Below are 14197 nucleotides of genomic sequence, written 5' to 3' on the forward strand. Positions count from 1 at the left end.
TGTTTACAGCTGCTCAGAAGATGTGACCCTTAGCACAGCTTTCAGGGCTTGACCTCGCTTGTGTTCTTTCTTCCTGGACCATGACTTCCACTTGACTTCAGACAATGCAGCTCCCACTACCCCGGATATAGATCAGCTGTGGCCCTCACCTCCCAAGTTGAAGGCTGGCCTTGAAGCCGGTCAAATTCAGTTTCCTGTAACCATATCATTATCCATGCCCCTCTAGAGCAGATAATCTCTGGGGTGCGATCATGTAAGTACAACAAAAGGACATAGCTTACAACATATATATGTGTGAGCATGCATGTATGTATATGTGCACACAGAGAAATTTTAATAAATAGAAGCACCTTATGATCCAGCAATTCCCCTTCTAAATGTATATCCATAAAGACTAATTTGGATGGATAAATGCATCGTACACAACTGCATTATTTGCAGTGGACCAAATATGGAAGCAATATAAATGCTCAGTGACAGACAACTAGATTAAGAAGTTATGGAATACTATCCTATAATTTTAAAAGATGATATTATGTATTTTGGGACACAGTAGATGAAACTGGACATTATGTTTATTGAAATGAGAAATGAAAGGCTGGAAAAAGCATAATGGTTATGCAAAAAAAAATTCATGTCTAAGGTTCTGAGGCCCTAGGTTCAATCCTCAAGCATCACCTTAAGCTACAACTGAGAAGTGCTCTGGTCTTAATCAGTAGCTCTCTCCCCTCCCACAAAAATAAATAAAATACTAGAAGAAAGAAATGAAAGACAGCTACCAGATGGTTTTGCTCACATGTGGAATACAGATAATTAAAGCATATAAACTTGGAAAAAAAACCAAACTACTAGACTCTGTGAGAACTAACATGATTCCGAGGGACAGGAGGGCAGAATTTTAGTGGTGGGTTAGGTGTGAAACTATATACCTGAAATCTCACATCTCCGTAAGTCATTATTAAGTAACCAGAAAAAAATGAATAAAAACAATAAATGAAATTGATCAATATTAACAAGAAAAGAAAAAAGAAACGTATTGCTTAAGCCCATCAAGGACCTCCCTCAAACATGGTTTTACAAACAATGAACAGCTGCAAATTTGGAGTAGGAATTTGCAAAGAGAATCACAATGGAGACTGAAAGCAAAAAAAAAAAGTCTTTGTTTTTCTAATGAGAATGTCAAATCATATGAGACAACAAACTATTTTAAGAACATCTGGTCAATTATAAGTATTTTTCAATCTAAACAACTCTAAATGTTTATAAGGCCAGTTACTTATTAAGCATCACTGTTGGGGTTATAAAGAGAGTTGTGTGTTGTGATGGAAAAGGCATGGGTACAGGATGAGAAAGCTCTAGAGGAAAACAGTACATTAACGGAGAAATTCTGCTTGTGAACAGAAGGAAGAATGTGGTCATTTGACAAGATCCATCCCATGCTGGGACTGTGCTTCAAAAAAGTGGAGGGGGGAAGGCAGTCATCCCACTTCTAGTGTTGAGTCTGCTTTCGTTTTCATCTGTGCTTCTACAGCGATGCACCTTCCCCAGTCATACAATCTCTCCACCTCAACTGTCCTCTATATCTCCCCCCACCCTATCTCCCCATGCCATGGTCTGCAATACTCCATGATGCTCTGAAAAGTTGTCCTCAGTTCCTAGGAGCCCCTCATCTGTCTCCTCTTACCCAGCATCTCTGTTATATGTGGTTTATCAATATTTCTCAATGTGAGCTACAGAAACAGCAGCAACAACCATGTCTGAGAACTTGCTTGCACATGTCTTGGGCCACCCCAACCCAGACCTCCTAAATCAGAAACTCTGAGAACTACAGAAGAGAGGTGACACTCTGTTGTTACAAATCTTTCAAAAGATTCTCATATGCAATGAAGTCTGAGAGCCTCTAGTCTACAACATTACACTTGACTGCATTCCCTAGCTAGATCCACCAAACTATAAATTATAAAATTACAACTACAAAAATTACACATTTAACTACCTTGGTAAACTTTCTTTGTTTATTCTTATAGATTGAATGAATGGAGCTTTCTGGGTCTACAGAGAGGCAAGAGAAGCTGACTTTAGTTCTGTCGTTGAACCTTTGGACCTAACATGAGTGCTTCCATTTTGGGAGTAATTGGGAAGAGTGACAGTTCCATAACTTGAAGCTGCCAATGACAGAAGAAACACAAAAATGGTAGTTATATAGGAAGTTGGCTACAGAGATTCTGACTTATATAAATCTTTGGTTTGATACTGACAGCATTATTCAATCTCAACATTTCTATGACTTTTTAATTTTTTATTTTTCAAAGATATTTATTTATTTATTATTGGATAGACACAGAGAGAAATGGCGAGGAGAGGGGGAGATAGAGAGGGAGAGAGACAGAGAGACACCTGCAGACCTGCTACCACTTGTGAAGCTTTCCCCCTGCAGGTGGGGACCAGGAGCTTTAACAGGGGTCCTTGCACTCTGTAATGTGAGCACTTAATCAGATGCGCCACTGCCTGGCCCCTCAACATTTTTTTAAAATTACTACCAGGGTAATCATTGGGGCTCAGTACCTACATGAAAAATCCACAGGTAGGTGGGAAATTTTCCCTTTCTTAAAAATATTTATTTGTTCATTTATTAATTTACTGGATAGAAGTAAAATGAAATATAGAAGGAAGGAAAAGATAGACACCAGCTTCACTGCTTCTGAAGCTTCCCCCTCTGTCAGTGGAGAGCAGGAATTTGAACCTGGTTTTTCATGAACTGTAATATATGCACCACCACTCACCCTCCCTTTCCCCTTTTCTCTTCTTTACTTTGATAGAACAAAGATAAATTGAAAAGGGAGGAGGAGATAGAGAGGGAGAAAGAAAGATACCTGAAGATCTGCTTCACTCACTTGTGAGGTTTCACTCCGACAGGTAAGAAGTGTGGGCCTGAATCAGGAGGATCCTTGCACATGGTAATGTGTGGTGCTCAACCTGGTGTGCCACTGTCCAACCCAATCTAAACAATTCTAAATGTTTAAAAGGCCAGATACTTAACTGAACCTTCACATGAATCTTTATTGAAGCTTTATGAGGTGATAGTAAGATGTGATAAATTCATACAGTGGAGTGTTATTCAGTAATACAAAGAAACAAAAAGGCATGGAAGATATATAAACAGACTTTATTAAGGAAAGTAAGTCTGGGGCGGGGTGGTGGTGCACCTGGTTGATTACACATTACAGAGTATGCAAGGACGAGAGTCCAAGCCTCCAGTCCCCACCTATAAGGGGAAAGCTTCACAAGTGGTGGAAACAGGACTGCAGGTGTCTCTGTCTCTCTCACTCCCTGTCTCACCATCTCTCTCAACTTCTGCTGTCTCTGTGCAACAAATAAATGAAGATAATTAATAAAAAAATATAGCTAAAGGAATTATGTTAATTGAGCTAAGTCAGAAAGACAAAGATGAGTATGGGATGATCCTACTCATCAACAGAAGTTGAGAAAGAAGAACAGAAAGGGAAACTCAAAGCAGGATCTGACTGAGTCTGAAGTAGGACACCAAAGAAAAATCTATGGGTGAAGGGTGAGGGGGAAAAAAAAAACATAAAAAAAAGTAAGCCTGTCTTGATCAAAACCATGATTCAAGTGTGGTTTAAACTACAGGACAACATAGGAACAGAACTTTGGTGGTAGATGCACTATGGAACTAGACCCTGTAATCTTACAATCTTGCCACCCACTATTAATCACAATAAAAATGTATGTGTGTGTGTGTGTGTGTGTGTGTGTATGTGTGTGTGTGTGTACTACATGACAGTCTGGAAAAGTTAAGATTATGGCAACAGTAAAAAAATCAGTAGGTGCCATAAGAAAATGAAGAGATTGGCAAAACACAGGACTTTTAAGAATGATGAAAATATTCAGTATGCTATTATAAAAACAAATACAAAGTAATGGGCTGTACAACACTAAGAGTGACCCCTAACTGAAACATTGTGGACGTAGTTGTAATTGTGCGTCCCCTCTCATTCATGTATTGCAGCTCCAACCATAGTGACTCTATGTCTTTAGAAGGTAATTAAAATTTAATGACATGAGTTCAGGTGGTGGTGCACCTGGTTGAGCACACATGCTACAATGCTTATGGATCCAGGTTCAAGCCCCCAGTCTGCACCTGCAGGGAGAAAGCTTCTTAAGCGCTGAAGCTTCTCCATGTCTTATTGTCTCTATCCAATAAACAAATGTTTAAGAACAATAAAAATACGGGTAGTCGGGCAGTAGCGCAGCGGGTTAAGCGCAGGGGTCAGGGTAAGGATACCTTTTCAAGCCCCAGGCTTCCCACCTGCAGGGGGGAGTTGCTTCACAAGCATTGAAGCAGGTCTGCAGGTGTCTATCTTTCTCTCCCCCTCTCTGTCTTCTCCTCCTGTCTCCATTTCTCTCTGTCCTATCCAACAATGACTACATCAATAACAACAACAATAATAACTACACCAATAAAAAAGGGCAACAAAATAAATAAATATTTATAAAAATAATTAAAATAATAATATGTTTAAAAAATTAAAGGGTAAAATCTTAATTCAACAGAACTGTGATCTATGCAACACAGAAAGAGGTAAACACTGCTATCCTTTTCAGCCAATATATGACCATTCTGCAAGCCAGGAAGATGTTCTCATCAGAATTTGATGAGGCTATCACCCTGATAACTTTATATATATATCCTCAATCTCATATTGTAGCTCATATTATTATAACGGACATTTTTGCCTCTGTAGTTTTTCTCCCCAAAAGGAATGATCTCAGTTTCCTCATGAGGATAAACAAAAAAAAAATAGACAAGTCCCAAGGGAAAAGGGACATCCACATAACACCTACACAGTATTTCTCCATATTGTCAAGGTAATCAAAACAAAACAGAGTCTGAGATCTTTCACAGTCCAGAGGAAACTAAAGTTAAACAAAGATGAAATGTAGGATCCTGGATGAGGTCCTGGGCTAGGAAAAAAAAATAGCATTAGGTAAAAACAAAGAACATCTGAATAAATTGTGATGTTCAATTATTGATAAATGATATACAAATAATGGTTCCTGAACTGTGACATGTGTACCCTAGTAATGCAAAACTTTGACACTAAGGGGAAAAAGAGGCAGTGACATAGCTCACTTGAATAGTGTGCTGCTTTGCCATGTGTGCAACCTAGGCTTGACCCTATATTTCACCATGCTGAAGGAAATTTTGGTACTGTAGTCTCTTTCATCTCTCTCTCCCTTCCTCTCTCTCTCTCTCCCCCTCCTTCCCTCCCTCCCTCTTCTCCCTCTCCCTCTCCCTACCTCTTTCTCTCCCTCTCCCTCTCATTCCTTAGCTCTCCCTCTCCCTCCTTCGCTCTCCCTCTCCCTCTCCCCCTCTCCCCCTCTCTCGCTCTCTCTCTCTCCTCCCTTTCTTCTCTCTCTCTCTCTCTCTCCTTCTCTCCCTCTCTCTATCTATATAAAAAAAGTTATGGGGGCTGGGTGGTAGTACATCGGGTTAAGCACACATGAGGCAAAGCACAAGGACCAGCATAAGGTTCCTGGTTCGAACCCCAGATTCCCCACCTACAAAAGTTCGGTTCACAAGCAGTGAAGCAGGTCTACAGGTGTCTATCTTTCTCTTCCCCTCTGTCTTCCCCTCCTCTCCCAATATCTCTCTGTTCTATCCAACAACAATGACAGCAATAACAGCAACAATGATAAAGAAGGGCAACAAAAAGGAAAAAATAGCCTCTGGGAGCAGTGGATTCACAGTGTAGGCCCCAAGACCCAGTAGTAACCCTGGAGGCACTGGTAACAAAGTTCCTAGGGGGAACAAGATGTAAAATATATGGGAACTCCCCTGTATTATCTGTCTTATATTGTCTGAATCTAAATGTAAATTTGTCAACCTAATTCTAACTCTAAAACTCAATCTATAAATTTAAACCAAAGCCATTCTACAATAAAGTTTAAAATTCTTTTTTTTTCATTTCCATTTAAAATTCTTTTTTTTTTCATTTCCATTTAAATCCAAGCAAGCAGATGAAAATGCAGATTCAGCTGGAAAGGATATTTTAAGCTAGTGTTTTCCCCCAGTCTTACCAAGTATGTTACTGAAAATCTGGGACACACTGGATTTAATAGTTGAACAAGCTCATATCACTTTTTTTTTTTTTAATCATTAAAACTTCTCTTGCCTTTGGTATGCCACAGCAGGAAGTACGTGTTGTATGGGTGGGTCAGACCATAGAAGATAGAGAGGGAGAGAGACAGAGAGACACCTGCTGACCTTTTTCACGGCTTGTGAAGTGACACTGCCTGTAGGTGGGGAGCCAAGTGCTCGAATGGGGATCCTTGCACTTGTACTTTGTACTATGTGTGCTTAACCGAATGTGCCACCGCCTGGGCCGTTTGAATGTTTTCTCAAGCACAACTACACACCATTAAATTTTTGAAGAAATATAAAGTCATAAATCATTCCTCTGTACAACAGTCTTCCTACATTCAGCTTTGTTCAAAGGAGCAAGGGAGAACAGACATAATCAACAAAGGGTGAGCCTGTCTGAGCTGCCACTTTGCACAGAACTAGTTCCTGACTCAGTGGAAATACAGCCACAGATTTGTCATGTGGAAGTTGCGTGAGTTCTGTGTTTTTCAAATACACCTCGAATAGGTGAGGGAGAAGAAGAGTTGAGCCATTTAGGACTTTCTACCTATAGTGAGCAGCAGGAGGAATTTGGATGCAGAAATGTACAGGATTGTTTGAGAGGAATGTCACTCTCTTTACAAAACAGCCCCATCTGACTCCTGCCACCTGATCAAAGGGCTCTAAGTTTGTACTTCCCTTCCCCCAAAAATGTCTAAACTGCTGAGAGAGGGCAATAGAGCAAAGCTTTCTGCAGCAAGAGCCCAAGGTTCCTACAACTACTGAGGTTTGACTGAGCAAGAAAACCCCTAGATAGAAGAGCATGCTTTCTGAAAGTGGCCTTGGGAAATTTTTGACAGAGGTCAAGGCTGTGCCCTTGAGACTCTTCCTCTTGGGCTTCTGTAAGCCCACCTGCAGACTTGGGACCAGAAGCTGCCTCTCTTACAGACAGCTTGGCTTGGGAAACAACTGGCACTCATGCTGAGAGCTCCCCTTTTGTTTCTGAGGCCCAGACAGTTGGAACAACCCTTCCCAAAAGCTCTGATAAAATATTCCATAAGCAAGCTTAAAATATCTTGGTAGCTTCCATATTCCAGCCGGCTTCCCACAGGCAACCCAGACAAGCCTTACTTTCTGACCTCTATCCAGGAATGAAATGCAGAGGAAGACACAAAGGGCCTATTATTTCGACTCCAATTGGCCCACATAAACTTGACACTTGTGAGCCTGCGCTCTAAAAATCAAACATAAAGTCATCACATTTTAAGGTGGAAGAGTACCCGTGGATTGATTGTTCTGTTGGAGGTTAAGTTCCTTACTCCACACTATCTTGGGATTTGCCAAGAGGTCATATAGCAACCCCTACCCCTACCTAACCCTCACTTCCTTCTATCTGACAATAAAGTACTCCTAATGTATTACTGTCAAACTTTAGCAATGATATAGTTATTCTTTCCATTTCTTTTTTTTTTAATAAAGACACAAAGAGCAATGAACAGCATTCAACTAGCAGTGGTCCACCCTAGTTCCTTGCCCCAAAGTGATCTTAATCACACTCCAATAAAGAGTAGTCTATGGAGTTGGAAATGAGCCGTCACTGTTATCTGAAGTATTTTCTACTCCTTCTAGTTGAGGGCAAGGATGCTTTGGGCACAATGGCTGTTTCCTTCAAGACATCAAACAGAAATCTTGTTGCTAGGACAACAAGCCTGGGCAGTCCCAGGGTTTGGAGAGTGTCAATACACTGAGCTAGTGGAACAAGACATAATGGAGTAGGGAACGTGTAGTAGGGAACGTGGGGTAGCAAAGGGCCTATGAACACAAGGCACCCAGCTCTCATCTCAGTATCACCACTATCTGACCACGTGTCCCTTCCTGATCTGCCTTAGACCTGCCTGGATCAATAGTCTCATCTGGGCTAGGAAGGTTGGTCTCCAGGAGTTCTCTGATCCCATAAAGCCCTCCTTCCTCTAAGCCACTAGAAAAGGTGCACTACAGTTCACAGTGAGATGCCTCACATTCTTAAAGTCACAAAAAAAAAAAAAAAAAAAAACTTCCCAGGGAGGTAGGGAATAGATTTCGAAGTGAAAGCATGGTAAAGATAAAATGTACTTTCAGATGATGAAACCCTGATAATACAGATTCATTTCAAAGCACTGATACACCTGCAGCTCTGAGTCATGCTCTGTTCATTAAATCAAATAAACAATCATCAGCACTCCCTCCCCCTTTCTTAGAATTTACCAGATATCTGAGATCAATCCATTCCCTCAGGGATTATATGTCCCAAGTCCTCCTACTCACTCCTGATCAGTTACTTAACCAACCTGCAATAGGTTTCCACAAGTTTCCAAACAAAATTTTCACATGTGGAATGACAATCCTTCAGCTTCATTACTCGGGTGAGACCTTTCCTTTTATATTACACTCTAATTCCATCTCAGGTGGTTCACTTTCTAACAAAGTCCCAAAACCTAGATATACACCAGTTTCTGTGAGAGAGAGCTTATGTTCACATGTATCCATAAACTACTGCAAAATATATACCTGAAAGCAGAAGTACACTAGAATTTGCAGTGAGTACCTCCCTAACACTTCCTCTCCACTATTCCAAGCTTTGGGTCCATGATTGCTCAACAATTTGTTTGGCTTTTTATGTTACCTCTCTTTTCAATCACCAGGTTCCAGATGCCATCAGGATGCTAGCCTAGCCAGGCGTCCCTGGATTGAAGACCCCACCAATGTGTCCTGAAGCTCAGCTTCTCCAGAGACACACCATACTAGGGAAAGAGAGAGGCAGGCTGGGAGTATGGACCGACCAGTCAATGCCTATGTTCAGCGGGGAAGCAATTACAGAAGCCAGACCTTCTACCTTGTGCAACCCTCAATGACCCTGGGTCCATGCTCCCAGAGGGATAGAGAATGGGAAAGCTATCAGGGGAGGGGGTGGGATATGGAGATTGGGTGGTGGGAATTGTGTGGAGTTGTACCCCACCTACCCTATGGTTTTGTTAATTAATCCTTTCTTAAATAAAAAAAATTTAAAAAAAGAAAGAAAACTAAGTAAAATTTGGGGCTTCCAAATACACAGAGTGAATTCCTTATTGCACCAATGTTCCAAATTTTTATTTCTTCTATCGATGTATTTGCTTCCCAAGAGCTAGAAAGGAAACAGATGAGAGGAACAAAACTCATTGAAGACACAGGATGAATGTTAAAATGGCACTCATGCATTTTATTAATTTTCTTTTCCCTCAAGATGTAAGTCCTGTAAGTCAGTATTATCATTCAATATTTCAAAAAATAAAAACCTAGTCAAGCATTATCCAAAGAGCATAAAAACACCTATCAGAAATTACCTATGTTGTGGCAATGCTATTTATAATAGCCAATACTTGGAAACAACCCAGGTGTCAAACAACAGCGGAATGGCTAAAGAAGTTGAGGCAGACATACACAATGGAAAACTATACAGTAATGGATACAACAAATGACACATAACATAACACTTAACACAACTTTAACAACTGGAAGAAAGTCTAAGCTTGTCAGATAATGAAAGAGCAATAAAGGCTGAATGAGGGCAAGAAAGTGGCTCACTTAATAATGGCCTTCTTGGTCAATACCTAGACACCCCATTATATGGGGCTCTAGTTGAGGAATCCTTGGATTCCCGCACAGATATGATGGGTTTAGACCTTTCATAGATTCCCTCTCTCCATCATCACTGGTCCCTTCCATCAGGAACATCAGCATAAGTCCTCTTGTAAAATAGCAATGGTAGGGACTGCCCCATTCTCCAGAGACAGGATGGGTCATCCTACACTGCCACTAGAGGAAGACTGGTCCTGAAATGAGTGCAGCCTAGAATGATCACATCTGTGACCATGGACTGTGAGATCAGACCAATAGGGAATCCGAGGTTCCACAGGCTTCTATGCTAAATATGAATAAATATGGACCTTGAGTCAGATTAGTGGAATACAAAATTAATTTTATTCATAGATCTTCTTCAAGTTTGGGAGCTTCTTGTTGCCTTAAACCAACTTTCTAGTCCTATTCTCAACTCTGACACCATCTTCTCACACAATATTTTGGTCCACCTCCAAGTTAGCTATCAAACTCAAGCAAAAACTACAAAGGTTATGGGCCCCTAGGAATATACCTAAAATAGACTTTCCAGTTTCTTTTCCCCCTAAGGTCCCTATTCTCATCTGCTCTATTCCTACTATTTGGTTCCTATTCATTAATCCTTTTGTCCTGCTTTATATCTTACTCCCTTGCAGCTACCAAGTTGAAGATACTATCATGATTCTATCCTGACTTCCCTGGGCAGACAAACTCACCAATATGTCCCAGAACTTCACCTCTTCTGAGCCCTAGCCCACTAAGGAAAGATAAAAACAGGCTGGGAGTATGGACTGACCTGCCAACACTCATGTTCAGTGGAGAAGAAATTACAGTAATCAGAACTTCAACCTTCTGCAACCCCAAAATAATTTTGGTTCATACTCCCAGAGGGGGGAGAAGAGGCAGTAGAAGATGACCAGAGAGCTCTGAACTCCAATTCTATCATGATGCAGAAAGAGAAGAGGGAAAAAATGAAGGACATTTGGAAGTAGTAATTGGCATAGGTGTGGCTTAAACAGGAAGAGAAGGCAGGATCATAGGGAAAGGGGGAGGGGCTAATATATATTTAAATATAGACAGAGAAACAATAGTCAACCCATATGCAACCTTGGGAGAACTACTGTAGCTTCCAATGAAGGGAGTGGAGATACAGAACTCCAGTGGTGGGAACAGTACAGAATAATACCCCTATTGTCTTAAAATTTAAAAAAAAACTATACAGTAGCAGGAAATGATGATATAAGATCCTAAGCTATAACATTTATGTAACTAGAAGGAATCATGTTGACTGAGATAAACCAAAAGGATAAATACTAGATGATCCTGCTTACATATAGACTCTAAGAAACAAAACAAAGAACAAAACAGGGTGAATCCTCAATGGATTACAGTCTATCACAACAGATTTGGGTACTCAAATGTAAAGAGGGAAGATTACTGGAGGAAGGTGGAGGCCTAAGTCCCTGTGGCAGAATAAGATGATGGTTTGGCTGAGGGAGAAATGTACTGATACTAACCTTGGGAATATGAAAATGTACCCTTGTGACAACAAAATCTTCTATATCAGTATTTCTTTAATAAAGTGATATTGGAAATTAAAAAAAAAAACAATTAAAGGAAAAGTGCTACTTTTTTTCCCCTTCCTTTTATTGTCTACTTACTACAAAAATCCATTAGTCTCAGTTGAGCAATGGTTGTCCCATCAGGACAGAAAGCAATTTCCGAATTTCAACAACCAAGCAAATGTATGTTATACTCTCCCTATCACTAAGAGATTATTGGTACTTCTACTGATATATCTATTTTTTTGTCAAATAATGCTGAGCAACACTTTGTGAACATATGGTTGGTTATTTTCTTAATCTGTATTTCACCTTCTCTTTTTTGCTTATCCACCAGCACTAGAAACAGCAGTTTGCCCCACACTTAACATATGAAGAACTGAAACTGAAGAAGAAAGGATTTGTCTCAAATCCTAAGGTAACAAGTGGCAAACTCAGGGCTTTAATGTGACAGGATTACAAGACTCATGACCCCTGAAGTCCATGTTCTCCTCCTGTACCACAAGCTCCCATCACACCACAACTACTTCCACCAGGGCCCTCTACAGTTGTCCACTGTATAGAAAGAACAGCTGCCCGTGGAACTGTTTCACCTTGAGAATATTGGAAACAAGTATCCTCCAAAGAAATATCACTGATGATTTTCATTCATCACAACAGAGAAAAATATCTTTTTCATCATAGAGTCCTCCAGTATTAAAAAGTCATTTAGTTCAATGATCATAATGATAGACCATTTAGCTGACTTAGATGCAGAAATCAATCCAGTGCCCAGCTTCCCTGATGAGAAGATGAATTATAATCACACAGGTCTTTCTATCTTTCCTCCATGGCCAATGCTGGAGACTGAATATTCTAATAACTAGGGGATAAAAAAAGGATCACATCTGGGTCTAAACTCTATAGGAAGAAGGTTGAGTCCTTATTCAGCCCTTAAACAGAACTGAAAATGCAGGTTAAAGAACACAGGCAAGATATGGTCTGAACTTCTATTTCACTCATGCCCTAGAGACTCTTAGTCCAATATGCAGTCTTAGCTACTTATCTACTATTCTAGAATCCATACTCTGATAGGGTCTAAAATAAAAACATGGAAAGACTCTATTCCTCAATTTCTCACCCTGGCTGAATAGACCTCACATATAGAAGCATTTCCTAGATTGTTTCTCTAATCCAGTGTCATATCAGACAGATAGATATAAACACAGAGATCCATCCAATTCCTCCTGTTCCCTCCTTTTGTCTCAGATTTACCTCTTCCAACTTTAGCTAGACTACACTAGGAATTGGATATAAAAGTATATTACTGAACTTACTTAAAATTAGTTCTGACATGGCAGAAGGATTCTCCTTGCAGGTGCAGAAATAGTTCTAGTAGAAAGGATGTTCACAAACAGAGAAGGAGAGATCTAGAAGAACAGGTTCAGGTAGACACTGCAGACTGAGTTCATTTGTCTCCTGAATGGGAAGCTTTGTTCAAAGCACATCCCTGAGGGGGTTGAGCCTAATCAAATAAACTGATGCAACCTTTCTTGAAAGGAAACAGAAATGTGAACTTCAAATTATCCCCAAGAAAACATCAACAACCTAGGAATGGCCTTCCAAGCCAGGAAGCATCCCTGCAGGGAATAGCACAAGTCTAGAAAGCATATTTATTTCCAGTTCAATATTAAAACTTGGGTTTTTACTCCAAGGACCAGCTCTGGGTCACAGTGTCCCTGTGCGTGAACTCACTAGTCATGAACAACAGCCGTGGAGAGGCCTCAGAAGTCTGTTTCAGGGTAGGACGGAGTTGTTGAAATGGTAATAGGTCTAATGGGACTGTGCTTTCTCAAGGTCACAAGACTCTTCAGCCACTTGAGAATCATTAGCTTATAATTACAACACCAAGATAATAGTACCTGCTATACCCAACCAATGTTTTCCTCTTTCACAGTTATCACAGGTGTCTGATACATAAAGGGCCACTTATGAGTTCCTAACACTCCAGGAACAAAGATCCAGTTCTCAGGGCTGTGCAGCACATGCATTCTCTTCTTTCTGCTACTTACCTTCTGTGCAAAGATGGTGAAGATGGGAGCTGGGGTGCTATTTCTCTGGACCTCCCAATTCAACTCATCCCTGCAAGGATACTATCTGATCATTCTCACCTGCTATAAAACTCTCATTAATTTCCCATCAGCACCTGTTAAATGGAAACTTTTCAACTTCCCTAACCAGCATCTCCTATCATTCCCCGTTGGCTGAGAACTTATCATTGTCAGTGTCATTCACTACCTTTTTATTTATTTATTTATTTATTTATTTATTTATTTATTTATTTATTTTAAGTTTTTCATATTTACTTATTCCCTTTTTTGCCCTTGTTGTTTTATTGGTGTACTTATTGTTGTTGTTATTGATGTCGTTGTTGCTGGATAGGACAGACAGAAATGGAGAGAGGAGGAGAAGACAAAGTGGGGGAGAGAAAGATAGACACCTGCAGACCTACTTCATTGCTTGTGAAGCAACTCCCCTGCAGGTGGGGAGTCGGGGGATCGAACAGGGATCCTTAAGCCGGTCCTTGTGCTTTGTACCACCTGCGCTTAACCTGCTGCACTATCGCCAGACTCCCATATTTATTTTATTTATTTATTTGCCTCCAAAGTTATCACTGGGGCTCAGTCCCAGCACTAGGAATCCACTGCTCCTTGTGCCTCTTTTTTTTTTTTTTCATTTTATTGGCTGGGACAGAGAGAAACTGAGAGAAGAGGGGAGATAAAGAGAGGGAAAGAAAGAGAGACACCTACAGATCTGCTTTACCACTTGTGAAGAGATTCACCCTCCCTGTAGGTGGGGACACAGGGGCTTGAAACTAGATCCT

General features: G+C 40.5%; 1 protein-coding gene across 2 annotated transcripts in view; it reads right to left on the reverse strand.

The window, feature by feature from the left end:
- The window catches only part of RNF144A (ring finger protein 144A), a 171029-nt gene that overhangs the window by 81270 nt on the left and 75562 nt on the right, over window positions 1-14197 (reverse strand). The gene's annotated exons all lie outside the window — the stretch shown is intronic.

This window comes from Erinaceus europaeus, chromosome 3, assembly GCF_950295315.1.
Source record: "Erinaceus europaeus chromosome 3, mEriEur2.1, whole genome shotgun sequence".
Lineage (NCBI taxonomy): Eukaryota > Metazoa > Chordata > Mammalia > Eulipotyphla > Erinaceidae > Erinaceus > Erinaceus europaeus.